This window comes from Otolemur garnettii, unplaced genomic scaffold, assembly GCF_000181295.1.
Source record: "Otolemur garnettii isolate 467f Iridium unplaced genomic scaffold, OtoGar3 scaffold00068, whole genome shotgun sequence".
Classification (NCBI taxonomy): Eukaryota; Metazoa; Chordata; class Mammalia; order Primates; family Galagidae; genus Otolemur; species Otolemur garnettii.
The window spans coordinates 6,078,450-6,097,759 of record NW_003852463.1 but is presented as its reverse complement, the minus strand read 5'-3'; the positions used below and the strand labels follow the sequence as shown (position 1 = coordinate 6,097,759).

Sequence of the window (19,310 nt, the reverse complement as noted above, 5' to 3'; positions counted from 1 at the left end):
TGTGGGGGCCGGATCGGGGCTGGCGATGCGGTGGAGGTCAGGTTGCTGTGCGGCCCGCGAGAAGGAACAAGGCGGGAGACCCAGCGGGAGTGGCCATCTTTTGGGACGCAGGCACGTGCCAGGTGCAACTCCAGCGGGAGGTGGGGAAACAAGGCCAGCCCCTCCACCCCCACCCCCCGGCACCTGACCCGGCGATCCCTACCCAAAGTCCCAGGTGCTCTTCACCCCAGAGGGATTTTCCGGTCCAGTGGGCAAAGGGACAACCAGGAACTCCAGCTCAGTCTCCACCCCAAGTGGGGCGGATCCGTCCAGGATAAGACCCGCAGTCCGGGCCAGACCAGGGTGCGACCTCAGCTGCCGCAGAGGACTAGCGCAGCCCGGCCTCCGCAGGAGAGGTAAGGGGCTCTTGGCCGGGGGTCCTGGCTCGGGAGAGCCTCGCGGGGATACCCGGGCCCGCGCCGCGCCCGGGAGAGGGTGCCCGCCGGCCTGCAGGCGGGCCCGGGCGCCACGGGCTGGGGCGTGGCGGGCGGCCCCGGGCTCGCTCCCCGTGGCAGGAGGGAGGCAAACCCGGCCCTTACTCACCAGCACCATCCAGAAGGACTTCCAGAGCGGTTCTACAGCTCGGGACGCCGGTCAGAGACCGCAGCAGTTATTTATTGAGTCCTTGTGCTGGGTTGGAGAATCAGAAAAGATTTAATTAACATTTCCTGGAGCTCACTCGCTCTAATACCGCTTACGGTTTAATTTAAGTAGTTTCTTTACTCCATTTAAGAAACGTTTTTCTCCGAGTTTCTTACCACTTTCTCTGTCCGGTATCCAATGCCCTCCGCACAGTGCCTGGCACGTAGGAATCACGAGCTCCGTGACTTGAGCTGGCCAGTAGCTCACCCTTTTGGCCTGGCTTTGAACAGCTGGAGACTTTGGGGCCAAAGAGGGTTGCTTGTCAACATCTGCCAACTGGACGTGCTCCCCAAGTCCATGCAGTCTTCTGCGAGCTGTTTGGAGTACTGTGGGTACCGAGTAACTCATCTCTCACGAAAACTGGGCCTCTCCTCTCTCAGCTCAGAGTGTGAAGGATGGATAGGGCGCCCTCGTCAAATTATCCAGTACACCCCACCTGCCTGTTTGGCTGCACGTAACTGTTTAGCCATGCCCTGGCGTTTTAATTGATGACAGAGAGGTAGAATAGGAAGTTAGTGAGAAAATGGGTAACTCCAGCCACCCAAGAGCTACTGACTTCCCTGATCCATATCCGGCCAAGGCCATCCTCATTCAGTTCAGGTCAGCTTTCTATTCATTTGGGGCTAAACACACAAGTACACTCCCTACGCCACATATATGCTTGCAGACAAACACACACTTTCTGGATCAAGGGTATCTATGAATTTCCCTCCTAGATGTTCCTGCATTTGCTTAGGGATAATTTTTCTTTGAAAGTAATTTAGAAGGTCACGCCTGTAATCCTAGCACTGTGGGAGACTGAGGCAGGAGGATTCCTTAAGCCCAGGAGTTCAAGACCAGCCTGAGCAAAGCAAGACCCATCTCTGCTATAAATAGAAAAACTAACCAGGCATTCGGGTGGGTACCTGTAGTCCCATTTTCATCCTTGGGAAGCTAAGGCAAGAGGATCTGTTGAGCCCAAGAGTTTGAGGTTGCTGTGAGCAATGATGCCAGAGCACTCTAGGCTGGGGCAACAGAATGAGACTCTGTCTCAGGAAAAAAAAAAGAAAGAAAGAAAAGCAATTTCGAAAGTAAGATGCGCAGTCAAGCTGGACCACACTATCCCTCAGCATTAAAGCATAAGCTTCCTGGTCATCCCTAGGTCCAGTGGCACGTTTCTTTATTTATTTTTATTTTTTGGCATAACCAACTCTTCTATTCCACAGTGGCATGTTTCTTCTTTAGCCATTCTTGATCTTGCGTATCTGCTTGTAGACTAAGCCTGTTCTTCAAAGGAGAGCAAGGTGAATGGCAGGTACTGGGGCTGGTGTACAAGGTGCCAGGGAGTACCTGAAGCTTCAGAACAAACAAGGGGGCAGATGTCCTGGGATATCAATTTACCCACATGTTTGAGGACAAAAGCACTGGAATAAAATCCAAAAACTGTACAGCCAGTCCCCAAGTTACAAATGTCTGACTTACTTACCACCTGCACTTATTAATGGAGGCTAGTACAGTAATTCTCTGAGTTACAAACATCCAACTATCATATGACTCGTACTTATGAACAGAAGCTGTTACAGGTAATAGGTAAATCTACCTGTTCCAACTTACATACAAATTCAAGTTAAGAACAAACCTACAGAACCTATCTCATTGTAACTGGGGACTGCCTATATACCTTTTTAATCTAAAACAAGAAACTTCAAAAGTGTTTAGGTTGAGCTTTGGGCTGTAATTCAGCCTAAACCTAGCCCCTGAGGGTTTGTTTTCACTGCAATTAGGGCTAACTTATGCAAGCAGTTTGAATGCCCTCCCTGGAGCAACTTTGAATAATACTAATTTTGGGCTATCTTATTTAATATTCACTTTAGCCAGAGAAGGATTATTAACATTAGTTTACAGATGAGAATCCCAAGGCTCCAAGTCATGGTTTTTGGTCAAGTTTAGACCACTTGTGAACTGAGGCTTACATCCTGCTGCCGGGATGCCAGCGCTTATTCTCTTATCCTCTCTGCCTACTATGACTCCATCAGAGCTCGGTGCATAGTGATTTGGGATTTGGATTTGTGGTTTCCTGGCTGTTGCTGCTTTTGATGCTTTGCAAAGATGTGTTGACTCTGGTTCTTATCTTTCTTAGAGTCACAGACCCCTGTAAGTATCTCATGAAAGCCGTGATTCCTCTTAAGTAAACATATTTAACATTTTTCATACAGTTTCTGGGAGTTTATAGGTACCCTTCTAAACCCAATCATGGATAAAGGTTGAGCATCCAAATATCTAAAATGCAAAATGCCCCCAATCCAAAACTTCTTGAGTGCTGATGTGATGCCGTAAGTGGCATATTCCACACCTGACCTAATGTGAGGCAGTCAAAACATTGCTTCATGCACAAGATTGTTTAAAATATTGTATAAAATTATTGCTGAGGCCAAGGGAAATCTTCCCCTTTGTCTTCTGAAGGCTTAATGAAAAATCAACTTACCAAAGGAGATTAACTGGAGGAAAAGCATACAAATTTATTAGTGTGCATCAGGGAAAATCACAAAGTGATTGCTCAGTATTGCAATGGGATACAGATGCTTATATACTCTACTTCAGGCATCCTCAAACTACGGCCCACAGGCCACATGCAGCCCACCTAGGACATTTATCTGGCTCGCCGGGTGTTTTTGCTACCACTGCCTGTCCTGCTTAGTAGCCGACTGGTCCCAGGGCCCGTAGTCCGGCCCTCCAATAGTCTGAGGGACAGTGAACTGGCCCCCTGTTTAAAAAATTTGAGGACCCCTGCGACTTGTTATGGAAAAGAGATGAAAAAGGGAGGATGATTTTAGGGGGTTAGTAAATGATTTTTAGGGGAATTCAATGGGCTTGGAGAACATACAGTAGCCTGGGACAAAGCTTGTTGGGCTGTTAGAGCAGACAGTGGTTTGTGACAAAAGTCTGTGCCTGTGCACTGACAGATTTCACTCTTTCTTCCTGTCATAAGAGTTCAGTTAATTAAAGCTCAAGTAAGGGACCAAAGGTGATTGTTTCCTTCTTTGGCAGACTTTAGGTACATAAGGGTGCTTGCTGCAGGAAGACGAGGCTCAATGGAGAGAAAGAGCACCAAACATTATGTTTAAAACAGGAAAGGCTTTATTTCAGGCAGCAGAGCAGCAACAGACAGAGTCCCAAAATGTCTGGGCTCCTGACTGGCTCAGTCTTCTTTTTATCTCCAGTCAAAAAGTTCTGGCCCACAGATACCTTTCTCATTGGTCAGTTTGAATCAAGCTGGAGAAGTGGGCTCTGCTTTTACAGAACTCTGGGCTTTCACAGAAGTGGAAGTAAGCCTTAGTTTCCATATCCCGGGAAGTTAAATTTCTACATTCTTAGAGCTGAGTCACCATGGGGTAGACCTCACAGGTGTATCTGTGGGATCTCCTGGAGAAGACCTCTGTTCTCTTAAACCTCACCTTTTCCAGGTATCCTGTCTCAAGGGAACTTCAGAGAACACCTTCACCTTCATCCTGAGCTTTGGGAGAGACGGGATTGAGAGACCTGAGTGAGTGGGGAGAGGCAGGAGAGACATTGGTGCAGCTTCTTCAATTCTGTATGTCTAAGTGCCACGTTTTGGGCTATCAGTTTCTGTGCCCCAGCAGATACATACATTGTAGTTTGTATATAGTAGAAAAATATTGGAAACAACCTAAATATCAGTCTGTATCTGTTTCTGGCTAAATTATGGAACATCCATGCAGTGCAATACTATCCAGGTGTTAAAAGTGATTGCAGGTCAGATCTGATACAGAATGATATTAAAGATATATATTTTGCTACCATTTCTTTCATAAAGATGATGGACACCACTTATATTCTTATATGCTTATTAGTGCATTAAATATTTCTGGGAGGATAGATGGGAAAATTATAACAGTGGCTTCCTGGAGAGAGGGGGAAGGAAAGTCTTACACACTTACCATTACACATAATATACCTTTGTGTGCTATTTGAATTTTTTATCATGTTTAAGTATTACCTATTAAAATTTTTTTTAAAATAGAGAGTTGCAGATAGTACCTTAATGAGTAATTATCAAATTTTCCAATCTCAAAATTGGCATATGATGATAGACTTCCTTCCATCTTCCTTCCTTCCCTTCCTTCCTCTATGTATACAAAGAGCTAGCATGCAATGGTTTCCCATGAGATGAAATTGCCACTGCTCATCTTTGCCATATGTTTCATTTGTATTATTGATTCATTTGACGATACTTCAGTTGGTTCCCCAAAGAATATAAGGTGCCTCAAGTTGGTTAGTGGGGAAACCTCTATTTTTTCCAGTGTATTTTTAGCTGCAGAAGCAAAGAAGCAAAGTCAGGGCCTGTAGACTAGATAGACCTGCTAGGGCAGGGCCCTTTGCCAGAGAAAGTCATCACAGTGGTATTAGGTCATGAGTACTAAGGGAGCCTGGACCCTCGCTCTTCAGCCACACCGTGTCTTAGTCTGTGAGGGCTCTGCCTGTCTATACCACTGGTATTACATATTAATAGCTCATGTTCAACAAGTGTTTCCTATGAGCTTGGCCCTGGGCCAAACACCTGGCATGTTATTTTATTAAATTTTCACCCATATTAGGTGGGTGCTAGTATTATTGTCACCAGTGTACAGATGAGGAAACTGAAGCACCAAAGAGTTGAGTAATTTTTCAAAGTCACATATTGGCAAGTGGTACAGCCAGGATTTGGCTTGGTTTTAAGATTCTATATCCCATGATCTACCATTCTTAATACTATATAATGGTTTAAAAGTCAAGGAATAAGCTAAAAATAGCAGGGCTAGGAGAGGAGGCTGACTATGGGGCTGGATTCTTTTGGGGGGAAGAGATAGAATCTATGTCCAAAGATGAACTCGATGTTGATCTGGGTCATTCTAAGTATCCAGGAGTTGTTCAGCTGATGGAAGGGGAGTGGAGAGCAGAGACTAAATGAGGACAAGGTGCTCATGATTCTGGTGGCCATTCTTGTGAGAGTGTGATATAGGGCAGCATTACCGGAATTTCTTCTTCAGTAGGTCCTTGGTCTTGGGGATTCAAAGAATGAACCCATGTACCACAGATCAGTGGTAAGATAGGATTTTATTAGACAGAAAGGAATACAGAAGCAGTAAAAAAGCACCAGTACTTCTGGCAAAGGGGAAGATCCAAGTCGGAAGTCTCCCTGGGTCCTTTGTCTAGGGGGTATATATTGTTTGGAGAATTACATTTTGGCTAGGATTTGGTAGGTGGAAAAATATCCTTTCAAAGTTGAATGCAGTCCCTCCCCTGGGACAATGTTATTAGGTCTTTGCAGTTTTTGTCTCAGGGAGGGGATTGGGGTATATGCTCCCCAGTCAAGGTGGAAGCACCCAAAGACGGTCTCATGCTTTGTTCATGATCTTGTTAGAGCCCAGAGGGTGTGGCCTGGAAAAGGCAGCCTATTTGTGCCTGGAAATGGGGGTCTGATTTTTGAGCTCACTTGGGCCTAGAGAATGGGGAAATCCCTGTCCAGTCCTAAGTGGGGGAATCTTATATCAGGAGCACCTAAAGGCCAGGGAGCTCAGCACCTTGGAGGTTAATGGCCTCTGCCAAAAGGAGAAATTTATAATATATAAGTTTATAATGTGACAGGCAGTAGAAACACACAGACCCCATCCTTACTGAGATAAGTAAATCAACAATTCAAAAATCATGGGACTGTATAAGTGGTTTGATAGCAGGGCATAGACTGCTATGGAATAATGGCAGGTTCACCTAACTCCATCATGGGTGGTCCAAGAAGGCTTCCTGGAGAGGGAAGCTTTATATTGAGAAGAAGGGTTTATGCACAGGCGTGGAGATGAGAAAACATGACCAAAGCACTCTACAGGAGTGGCTTGTCTGTCTTAGTGCCTTGTCCCAGAGGTGGAGCTGGAGTCCCTTTAAAAACTAAGGTCATTCTGGTAGGCACAGTATTGGGGATGGGTCCTACAAGGTCAAGGTCTGGTATTAAGAACTGCTGGCCTGGATTGTAAATCTGTTTCCTTTTGCAAATGTTCCAGTTCCTGGCTCTGGTATGTAATAAATATTTTTTTTGATAAATATGAAAGAACTGAGTACGAGGAAGAAAACTAAGGCAGAGATTCAGCCTTGGAGAAACGTGACTCCTTGCTTCCCTACTTAAGTCTCACCAACTCAGTGTTCATCTTGGACATGGTCTTCTTCCCCAATTGACTTAATCTGGGTTAGAGGCCTCTCCCAGGTGTTTCTGTCTTTCTCTGTGATTGCTCCAGCACAGGACTGTCCACACTTTACTATGTCTGATCACACGCCTGCCTCCTCCACTCAGCTTTGTGCTCCACTGAGGGTAGGGGCTATGCAGCTGCCAACCTCTGGTGAGCCTAGTGCTGAGCCCGTAGTGGGTGCTTGCTAAAGGTGTGCTGAATGAATGGGAGATTTCTCATAGCCTATAAATTTTAGTCCAGACTCTAAGTTTGGCCTGCCACAAAATGATCTGGTTTTGAAAATTGCTTTTGCAGCCCTTCCTGCCTTTGTGGTGTCCTGAAGCTCTAGCTCAACTCCAAACCGAGCACTCTTTTTGATTAAGTTACCGTTTGTAATCACGACTAAAGCTTCATTTTCATTGTTCTCTGCCTGGAAAACACTTTCCCTGTTGAAATCTTATTATTGTTCAAAGCCTCAGTCAAATGAGAGCTCTTTGAACTTCTCAGGGGGACCTTGTCTCTGCCCACTCTGCAGAGTTCGTGTGTGCTGCTTTGTGATGAGATGAGTTTACCCATGCTGTTTCCCTTACCAGCTTACAAGCTCCCTGAGAGCAAGATCACATCTCCTCCATCTTTGTTTCTCCTGCGATGCGTTGTACATGATAGGGGTGAAATGAATACTTAAGTAAGGGCTGTGTGTACTCATAGCACACAGCAAGTAGCATTTTTGGAACTGGAGTCTGAAGACCAACTGTGTAAGAATCAGAGCCTGAACTAAGGTAATGAGAATACCAGCAGTGCTTATTAAAACTTGACTAATGGTGTCTCTAGCACCAATGCAGGACTTGCTGACTCAAGCCAAGAGTACAGGGTCTTGCCCCTCAGTGATTTTTGTGCACTTTGAATTTGAGGACTTCCCTCCATGCTAGCTGCCTTACAGTCTATATTAAATATTCTTTTCAAGCCATAGTTCTACATGTCATGTCCTGACAATAACCAAAGCCAGAAGAAAGGGAGAACTGGCCTAGTTGACTCTGTTGTTTTAGCTTGGGGGAAAATCTTTCTTTGTACCTGCCTGGCTGGTTTGTCTTTATTTCTCTTTGACTAGAAATGGATCATATGACCACTCCTAAACCATGGCAGTTGAAATGGAGTTGCCTTGGACCCATCATTATTTCCTCCTGGTTTACCAAACTGAATCCCTAAACAGAAGGAAGAATCTCTTAAGAAGAAGGAGGGTATAATAGAGGTTGATATTGTTGCTGATTCTCACAGAAATCCTGTGCAATAACCTCTACTATCCCAATTTTTTGCCAAAATAAACCAGCTCTTGTAGGTGGGGTTAAATCTGGAGGGCAGAGCAGGGACTGAAATTCAGTTCTTTTTTTTTTTTTTTTTGAGACGGAGCCTCAAGCTATCCCCCTGGGTAGAGTGCCATGGCATCACGCTCACAGCAACCTCCAACTCCTGGGCTCAAGCGAGTCTCCTGCCTCCGCCTCCCAAGTAGCTGGGACCACAGGCGCCCGCCACAACGCCTGGCCATTTTTTGGTTGCAGCCATCATTGTTGTTTGGCGGGCCCGGGCTGGGGATTCGAACCCACCACCCTAGGTGTGTGTGGCTGGCGCCTTAGCCTCTTGAGCCACAGGCGCCGAGCCTGAAATTCAGTTCTTGTTCTGGATTCTTAGTCTGAATGATCTCCATCACAGCCTATGCCAACACCCATGTGTAGGAAGAGAATTTCATTTGGAGTTTCACAGATATCATAAAATAACAGAACAGGCCTGCCGAGAGTAATGCGTGCTTGCCTCAGTGAATAGTTTTAAGAAATCTACTGTTTAAATAATCTTTGGCAAGCACATTTCTTAAGTGATGTTTATATGGATATTTTTAAAAGTGTCATGTCTTGCTCCCTGATTAATATAATTTACCCCTCTCCCCATTCCCTTATACTTGAGTAAGATCATAAGTGGCAGTCTGCACTCAAGAAATATCCATAGGGTGGTTTGGGGACCCTGTTTAAGCATCAGTAGTTGCATAAAACCCCTGCCTAATTAGGAGTCTAGAATTACTGCTATAGAATTGGGGTTCTCAAACTTGAGAATGCATCAGAATCACCTTGCATTCTTTTCCTGCTTTTTAATTATTCATTTTTAAATGTGTGTCTATTATATCTGTATAGAGGAAATAGTATATACCAGTGTGCTACTGCCCATTTATTCCCAACTCCATGTTTAGTGACATCATATTAGTCACTTAAAATTGGTCACATTAGTAACGTGAGATATTGGTAGAAATATTCACACCAAAGAAAGGGCTAAACATTTGGGATTTTCTTTCCTTGGAGAGCCAGCCGTTGAGTTTATCCGCACATCCCTGGCCTTATGAGGCAGGGTTAGCTTAAGTTTGCAGGAATAAAGCACCAGTCACTTGGGAGCTACCAACCCATCTTTTAAAAATGGAATCCTAGACTTTTCCAAACAGCCCTGCCTTTGGGTGTTTTTGCTATGCCTAAAATAAAACGAGGTTTGGCTGAGTTTAGCAGGGGAAACAAGATGAGTCATATAGTAAGCAAATTACTATAACGTACCTCATGGTGAATTCCCTCAACTGTTAAATGAAAAGGGTGGGAAAAAACTAGTAGAAATAAAATAAAATTATTGTTTTAGTAGTGGATAAGAGTCACTTTTGAAAAGTTTTCTTTTCTTTCTTTTTTTTTTTTTTTGAGACAGAGTCTTACTTTGTCATCCTCAGTAGAGTCCTGTAGTGTCATAGCTCACAGCATCTCAAATTCCTGGGCTCAAGTGATTCTCTTGTCTTAGTCTCCCAAGTAACTGGGACTACAGGCACCCACCACAACACTTGGCTCTTTTGTAGAGACAGGGTGTCACTCTGGCTGAGGCTGGTCTTGAACCTGTGACTCAGACAATCCATCCGCCTAGACCTCCCAGAGTGCTAGGATTACAGGCGTGAGCCACCTCGAAGAAGTGCTTTAAGGCCTTTAAGAAGTTTTCTTATGGACATTTTTCAATATATGTGCAAGTGAGAGAATAGCAAAATGAACCCCCCTGTAGCTGTTCATCACCCAGCTTTACAGTAGTTTCCTGAGGGTTTCTTCTGAATGATTGAGTGGATTATTTTCAGGGATAGATTCTTTAAACATTCTGAGGCTTTGTTCCTTTTCCCTTGTTCTCCAGCATGTTGTCATAGGTCTATAGTGTGTTTTTCTTCTTTTATTTAATCACATGGGGAAATGAAGACGCTAAAACGATAAATAAGTTTTTTTGTGTTGAGGAGGAAGTTTAAAGAGACAGTCTATTGACTTAGCGCCTATAGCTCAGTGAGTGGGGCACCGGCCACATATACCAAGGCTGGTGGGTATCACAACAATGACAACTGCAACCAAAAAATAGCTGGGTTCGGCGACCGTAGCACAGTGGTTACAGTGCCAGCCACATACACCAAAGTTGGCAAGTTCGAACCTGGCCTGGGCCAGCTAACCAACAATGGCAACTGCAACAAAAAATAGCCGGGCACTGTGGCAGGTGCCTATAGTCTCAGCTACTTGGGAGGCTGAGGCAAGAGAATTGCTTAAGCCTAAGAGTTAGAGCTTGCTGTGAGCTGTGATGCCAAGGCACTCTACCAAGGGCAACATAGTGAGACTGTCTCAAGAAAAAAACCCACACACACAACAAAAATTAAAAAGAGACAGGAAAAATTAACTTTAATAATGCAGACTATTTTACCAAATATATTCAAAGTATCATTTCATATGTAATCAACATAAAAATTATTAATAAGGTATTTTACAGGCTTCTTTTCATACTAAGTCTTAATAATCTGGTATATATTTTATACTTACAGCACATCTGAGATTGAATGCTAAATTTCAAGTATCAGAAATACTTGATTTCTATTTAGATTTCCTAAAATGTACAGTTTTCATGTAAATTCACATGATCAAATTATTTCTAATATACTTAAAATTTTTCCAATAACTAAATCAAGTATCTAAAAATAATTTTCCTTTAATATTTGCATTTAAATTAAAAAAACTGGTTGATCTTCTTTTAGAAGAATTTGACTTTGAAGTGAAAAGCCTACTTACTATATCTGTCCAAGTTAAATTCACTAACTCTCACATCAGCTTGGTCTCTTCTTCTTTGCTCTGCCACTCGTAATGCTCCTGCCACTCCACTCAGTTTTAACATTGGTCTTTGTTTTGAATGTTACAATGTGTCCATTCCTTTTAAACTAGAAAATGATTGTGTTATAATTAAAATAAATAAATTTAATTACAGTGACAACATTGGTGTCGGTGTTCCTTGTGCTCTCTGTAACATACATTCAAAAACACATTAAAATATTTGATCAAAGTGATACAATGAGTGATTACGTGTAATACTAGAAAAAAAGCTGCCACGGACCAACAGCTTCTCTATGTATACAACGCCTAAAAGGGAAGTGGTAGCCTTCCCTACCAACGCAATAAAGCTGTGTGAAATGGGAAGATATTTATGCTGCACCAATTTTAAAATTTAAATTTAATTAAAAGGAGGCCAAATTTAAAATTTATTTTCTTGGTCACTCTAGCCATATTTTGGTTCCTCAGTAATGTGGGGCTTAAGGCTACTGTGTTGGCTTATAGAGACTACGTGTCAAAAAATAGGGAGGATTGCTTGAGCTCAAGAGTTTGAGACCAGGCTGAGCAAGAGCAAGACCCATCTCCAGTAAAAATAGCCAGGTGTTGTGGCAGGTGCCTATAGTCCGAGCTACTCAGGAGGCTGAGGCAGGAGGATCTCTTGAGCCCAGGAGTTTGAGGTTGCTGTGAGCTAGGCTGAGGCCATTGTGTTCTAGCCTGGGCAATAGAGTGAGGCTCTGTCTCAAAACCAACCAACCAACCAACCAAACAAACAAACAAAACCACCCTATGTACCTTTTACCACCCCCTTAGTCCCACCCTATGTACGTTTTTGTGTTACCATGAGCTGTACTGCGGGAGAGGGGTTGTTGGTAGAGTGCCTGGCTTAATTCCCAGTTTTGAGCTGGTATTCTTTTTGTTCTTCTCTGCTTCTGTGTGTGTGTGTTTTTTCCCCCTAATGTCTGGTTCTTTGAGGAAAAAAAGATGAAAATTAAAAAATATATGTATCTGTAAAATACCTCCCAGCATACATTTCTTCCAGACTTCTTACTGATCACGCCTGAATCCACTCTGGCAGTGTGGCTTCCGCCACAACACTTCTTGGCCTGTTTGGAGGTGAGTAGGGCCAGCAGTTGGGCTACCTCACAGATCCTCACACTTCATGGTGGAGTTTTCTAGATGGATCCCCACAGCATACAGAGCTGGTAGAGAGTTATAACCCACCTCCCTACTGTCTCTATTCCTCTCTCTCTCTCTCTCTCTTTCACACACACACACACACACACACCCCATGCCATCCAGCTCCATCTGCCTTAAATTAGTTTCAGTTCCTCTCAGCTTCTCTGTAGTCTTTTCAGTTTTGCCACGAGTTTCTCCCCTTTTCCTCCCATGGCTTCAGGAGATTTTGAATGAGAAATTGGAAGAGGCTGTGTCAGAAATAGCAAGTTCCCTATGTGAATCAGAAATGCCCCGTGGAAGGATTTTAACAGCTCTGTTTTTGTGTTCTTCTGCTAGAGTCAGCTTGAATTCTGGAAAGATTTGGGAACTGAACTCCGCCCTGGCCCTGTCTGGGAGTCGCTGAGCCAGTAGGAGAAGGGGTTGCCCACAAAACTGAATCTTGATTATTTGCAGGGCAAAAAAACGAGACTTTGAAGAAAGCTATGTTTATGCTATGCTGACTTCCGGAAATCCAGGGTTGAGCCAGTGTAAATCTGTGGGGGAGAACTGGGCTGCTTTTCCTGCTCGTCCAGAAAGAGAGTTTTCCGTCATGGGAAAATAGAGGTGATGATGTACCTTTACAGCCAGAGGGAAAGGACGGGGCTGCATCAAGCCTGGGTATCTAGCTGCAGGCAACTCTTCTGGCTTTATCACTGACTCCCTGTAAATCCCTTCCCCCCAATACGTTCGTATTTTTTAGTTTTATTTTTAATTGTAAATTAGAGTTGTATATATTTGGGGGGTACAAAGTGATGTTTTGATTTATGAATGCACTGGAAGAACTAAGTCAGCATTTTAAGATATCCATCATCTTGAATACTTATTTTTCGTGGTAAAAACTTTTGAAATTTACTTTTAGTGATTTTCAAATGCATGACCTGTTATTTATTATATTCTCCACACTGTGCAGTGTATTTCAAAGAAAAAAAAATTTTCCTTCTGTTTAATTCTTTAGTTCTTCAGTTGAACTAAAAAGAACAAAGAGCATGCAGTATTACTTTTTCTGTGCCTGGCTTATTTTACTTAGTACAAAGTTCTCCAAATCCATCTACGTTGTTGCAAAGGACAAAATTTTCTTTTTAAAAGCTGAATAATAGACTTGGCACCCGTAGCACAGTGGTTACAGTGCCAGCTACGTGCACCAAGGCTGGCAGGTTCAAACCCAGCCTGGGCCTGCTAAACAACGACAACTGCAACAAAAAAATAACCAGGCGTTGTGGCGGGCGCCTGTAGTCCCAGCTACTTGAGAGGCTAAGGCAAGATAATCGCTTAAGCCCAAGAGTTTGAGGTTGCTGTGAGCTGTGATGCCACAGCACTCTGGTCAGTGTTGCCCACTGAGGGCAATATAGTGAGACTCTGTCTCAAAAAAATAAATACATAAAAATAAAAGCTGAATAATATTCCACTGTGGATAAATGGCATAATTTCTTTATCAGTTCACCTATTAATGGATAACTTAGGTTGATTCCATAACTTGGCTATTGTGCACAGTGCTGCAATGAACATAGGAGTGCAGACATCTCTTCAATGTGCTAATTTCAAATCTTTTGGCTAAATGCCAGAAATGGAATTGCTAGATAATATGGTAATTCTGTTTTTAATTTTTTGAGGAAATGCCATAATGTTTTCAATAATGGCTGTGCTAATTTACATTCCCACTAGCAAGGTGTAAGGGTTCCCTTTTCCCCACACCTCTGTACTTCAGTCTCACATTTGGATCCAGTCTGTTTTATTTCCCTCTATCACAAGGATTTTGTAAAGAAAGACGGAGTGAGTGTTAATTGCCTGGAAAAGGTTATAAGAGAAAGACCATATGCTAGATTCAGGGTTCTTAGTTTTTCCGATGTGTTGCTCTTCTTGTTTCATCCTTGCTAAGACAAGAGAAGATACCAAGAGTACTGATCAGGTCAGGCACAGTGGCTCATGCCTGTAATCCTGGTACTCTGGGAGGCCAAGGCAGGAGGATTGCTTGAGGTCAGGAGTTCAAGACCAGCCTGAACAACGAGACCCCCCATCTCTACAGAAAAATATAAAAATTAACCAGGCATAATAGTATGTGTCTGTCCCAGTTGCTTGGGAGGCTGAGGCAGGAGGATTATTGGAGTCCAGGAATTTGAGATTGCTGAGAGCTATGATGATGCCAGTGCACTCCAGCCTGGGTAACAGTGAGACTGTCTCAAAAAAAGGAAAAAGAGTACTGGTCAACCTTGGAATTTGGTCTCAGGATATGGTGGCCTATAGTTTGTGAACCTTGAGTAGACACTGGGTTGGCCCACATGCAGATGGACATATCTGTGCTAACAGAACAGAGAACAACTGGAGATCAGCACCAGTAGTGTGGATCATCAAATGTATAGATCTTAAATGGTTAGTTTGATGAGTTGTTTTTTGTTAAGGAGTTCATATTTTTAAAAAAACGCTTAAAAATTGGGGTAAAATGCTCATTGGCTGTGCCATCATTAGATTTAGACCTTTGCTTTACTGGTTTTCATCAGAAGGATAACATGGATTCTCCTGTTCCAGGGTGAATCTGTGCTTCCCATGATGGCAACACCTCCCAGACCTTGGGTCATCCGAAAGAAGCTAACATGTTATTACCATGTACATTACCCAGGAGGTGGTCCCATCACTTGCCTGTAGATAGGGCAGTTTTCTTTCTATAAAAGGAAGGAGTTGTCTGGGTGCTCACTGAAGTCCTCTCCCTGGTGACAGCCCCACCCTGGCAGAAAGTCACTCCCTCTGGAGGCAAGAATTTCTCCTCCATTTCTACTCCTGCTTTCTTTGTATACTTCCATTCAACCTTGGAATTGCTCTCTTACCTGTGGTTTGCTTGACCTTTTGATCTGAAATAGGGGAAAATCATTTCTGGGTGATCAAAAGAAGAAGTGCACTTTTAAGTCTGGATGGGAGCTGCCTCATAGTATAAGCACCTGCTATATAGGGCTGGGAAAATATTACCACGTCTTAGGCTTTGAATGAAAGTCCACCATGTTTTCAGTTCATCACAAAAGCTAGACAAGCAATGTTTGACATTCCTTTCTCTCCCTACCAGTATATACTGGATAATCTTAATATTGCTAACGTTAGAATAAACGTAACTGAATGGGGTCATTATATCCAACCTCCTTTGACACTGGGCACAGACTGCTCCAGGGGCACAGCACATCAGCCGGTCTCTGAAGCAGGCTGTGAGCACTTTTAAACTGTGGTTGGATCAGCCATGATCTTCCCACCTGAGCTAAATACTGAGCTATTACAAGGGCAGGTACAGAATGTGTTTGGGTAGAATCCTTACTTCCCTCCTAGCTGGAGATGGCAAGACTCTGACCATGTGTCTGCTCAAAGAGACATTATCACAGAGCCGTGCGCATTGTTCTCCCACTACAAAGCCTGTATGACTGAATTAGGGCCGGGTGCGTGAGAGTTAGAAATGTGTTGTTTTCTTGAAATGGCCACCAGCCTAGGACTAAACACTTTTGACTGGGAGCTATCTGCCTGCCACTCACAGTGTGGTCTAGTTGCTGTCTGATAAGTCTGGGAGAGGAATGTTCTTGTTTTGGTTACTGCTTTGTTTTCTTGCGCCCAGCTTGTTAAAGAACAAGGAAGTGTTTAGCTCAGCAAGATATATGTGGCAATTTAAAGTTTTTATTTCATTGTTATTCTTTTTTTTTTTGAGACAGCGCCTCAAGCTGTCCCCCTGGGTAGAGTGCCGTTGCATCATAGCTCACGGCAACCTCCAACTCCTGGGCTCAAGTGAGTCTCCTGCTTCCGCCTCCCAAGTAGCTGGGACCACAGGCGCCCACCACAGCACCCGGCTATTTTTTGGTTGCAGCCGTCATTGTTGTTTGGCAGGCCCGGGCTGGATTCGAACCTGTCACCTTAGGTGTATGTGGCTGGTGCCTTAGCCACTTGAGCCACAGGTGCAGAGCCTATTTCATTTTTATTCTAAAAGCTTCTAGAATTGTCAGCTACCTTTATACATAATTATACATGTATAATACATTTTACATACATGTATTTGGCATGGTATGATATGAAGTCTCTAGAGTCAGACAGACCTGTGAGAACGTAGCTTTTATTACCTACCCCTGAGGGACCTTGGATCCTATGCTTAACTTCTCTAACACTTAAATTATCACATCCAATTCACTGGACAATGAGTGGACAAAATGATATAATATGGATAAAATATCTAAGCATTCAATATGACTAAATGGTCAATAAATGATTTAAAATAAAGTCCTTTTAGCTCCAAAGGATAGGACAAGGAATGAAAGGTCACCTCCTGACTCTTAGAGCTGCATAGCAGTGGCAAAGCCTGCCATGGGGAAGTGAGCCCCATAGCCAGAGAGAGGGTGACTAGAAGTTGGGAGATGACTACTGAGAAAGATTGTAAAGTCCTCGCAATAGGAAGGAATTTCAACCAAGTCATCACCAACCGCCCCTAAGACTTTTTTTTAAAATGGTAGGTTACTCTTAGACAAGGCATAAAGGTTAACATTCTGTTATGAGAGGTAGACAAATGGACATTAAAGCGTGCCTTTTAACACCTACACTGGTACCTGGTGTGGGGCAGGCATTCAGGTAAGGTTGGTGGAATGAGGGAATGAATGAATGAATATGAGACATCAGTAAACTATCAGATCAGTCCCATGATAGTGAGCAGTGATCAGCAATGCTTCTACATCAACTTCTTGTCTCTGCTGTCACTGGCCTGAGATGGAGGGAATCCAATTTGTCTGCAATTCAAAGGCAGAAGAGTTTAAAAAAAAAAAAAGGAAAAACAAACAAACCCCCTCCACCAATAATGAAAAAATAGCCAACCAGAATTCCAAATGTCTGTAGTCCACAGGTGGTGCTAGGAGTCACTCAGATAACAAGGACAACAACAAAAAATCCAAAGTACTAGTCTGGGCATTATGACAGGCACCTGTAGTGCCAGCTGTTTGAGAGGCTGAGGCAGGAGGATCTCCTGAACTCAGGAGTTCGAAGTTGCTGTGACTAGGCTGAGGCAGGGCACTCTAACCTGGGCAACACAGTGAGACTCTGTCTCAAAAAAAAGAAGAAAATCTGAAGTACTATTATGATGCAAGCTGAATACAGTAAGCAGACAAATAAGGTGGGGCACCTACACGTCTATAAAGCTTATCAAAGCTTACTTTGATTTATTTATGTCCTTCTTGAAACTTCCGCCTGGGGAAACTGAGAGCAGATGTTTAACAATGCAGGGATTGAGCTAAGCATGCAGGACCCAGTCCCCTTTCCCAGCAGTCATTTAGGCCACCTTGGCTCTCCTTTCATTTTCATAACATGTAATGTTATGTAATGTTACTACTTAACACAAAATAGAACTCACCACAGCCAGTTTTCATTATTCTATTCCTGGCAGGTTTTCCAGTCAGACAAGCTGGGTGTTAGATTCCATTCCAGCCATGTGCCAAACTGTATGACCTCAGGCAAATCACACTACTTTTCTAAGTCTCAGTTTTTAACTTGTAAAGTAAAAATAATAATCACTGCTCTGATAGTTATTGGGGAACTTAATTAAGATAATGCAAAGGAGTATTTAATAAATGTTCCTTCCTTCCTTCCTCTACCTATTAGACAAAGGAATCACTGGAGTAGAATGAAAACTTTAATAGACTTTAGTATGATGTGGGAAGGGGAGAAAAGGAGTGGGATGTTCAAATTACACGTAAAATGTGTTATTTGAATTATTTGTGGATTGAAATTATTATGATTGTCCTCCACAGTGCTGTGAATAACTCGCTAGTTCTGGGTTAGAATAGATTTTTACCTGATTGCTTAGCAGCTAGGTCTCCAAGTATTTGTATTCGTTTAGCTTATACATTTTGCCTTTGAATAAATGTTTGGAAAAGTTTATTTCTCCCTGCAAACCCCGTCACTGCAACAAAGCTTCCTTTACCTCTAGAAAGCTCTAAGGTACAAGGGGAAAAAAAGCTGGAAAAAAAAAAGAATTATTTTCATGTTCCTACTTCATAGATGGTTTTGAAAACCTTTAGTGCTTGGGTGGAGCCCAGTCGTACCCTCTGAAAGTCTTTAAAACAGTGGTTTAGTCATCCTTGTGGGATGTAAAATGAAACCATATACCAAAGAAAAATGGTGAATGACTCACACACATGTGCTCTTCCAGGAAAGAGAAGGATTCAGTAAGAATAAATCATGAGCCCAGCAAGTCCCTTCAGAATATACTCTCGGGTTGCCTGTGCTAAGATGTGGGTCAGCGTTCAGAATCAAATATGGGCTGCGCAGTTCAGTTGGGGTCTCAAGGAGATCACCCATTACCAGGGGAAACTCATTACAGGGCAGCAAACAGCAGCCCCAGAGACACTGTATTCCTCAGCATGCCAAGAAGGGGTTCCACTCTTGGGAAGGGGCTCTATTTATCAGGTTCACCACACACATGTTACTGATTTATTTATTTACATTAAGAAATAAATTGCTGTCTGGGTGCAGCGTCTCATGCCTATAATCCCAGCACTCTGGGAGGCTGAAGCAGGTGGATCACTTGAGCTCAGGAGTTCAAGACCAGCTTGAGCAAGAGTGAGACCCCATCTCTACTAAAAATAGAAAAATTAGCTGAGCGTGCTGTTGGGCACCTGTAGTTCCAGCTATTCCAGAGCCTGAGGCAAGAGGATTTTTCAAACTCAAGATTTGGAACTTGCTGTAAACTATGATGGCACGGCATTCTACCCATTGTGACAGAGTGAGACTCTGTCTCAAAAAAAAAAAAAAAAATCCATGTACTCCAGTATTGGTAGACAGGTTCAGTTAGGAAGCCAAACTCTAGTCCACAAGTTGCTTGGCCACCATACAATCAGAGCAAGGGGTATTAGATGAATGAAATTTATCGTCACAGCGCAGAAAAATAAATGACCCCTGGACCACTGAACCCAACCTTTCCTTAGGGCAGGGCTTTGACAAATGTTTCAAAGTAATCCTCTGTGGCTCAAGCGGCTAAGGCGCCAGCCACATACACCTAAGATGGCGGGTTGGAATCCAGCCTGGGCCCGCCAAAAAAAACAACAATGATGGCTGCAACCAAAAAAAAAAA

General features: G+C 43.3%; 1 protein-coding gene across 2 annotated transcripts in view; it reads left to right on the top strand.

Annotated features, from left to right (window-relative positions):
- Positions 1-245: 245 nt before the first annotated feature.
- The window catches only part of ANXA4 (annexin A4), a 65,720-nt gene continuing 46,655 nt past the window's right edge, over positions 246-19,310 (top strand). Inside the window, exons 1-2 of one of the 2 annotated variants that reach the window (XM_023515312.1) lie at positions 246-395; positions 4,125-4,204. The gene's annotated coding sequence lies outside the window, so the exon portion shown is untranslated. The remainder of the gene's footprint in view (positions 396-4,124; positions 4,205-19,310) is intronic. The other variant, XM_003793443.3, reaches the window with a different exon arrangement.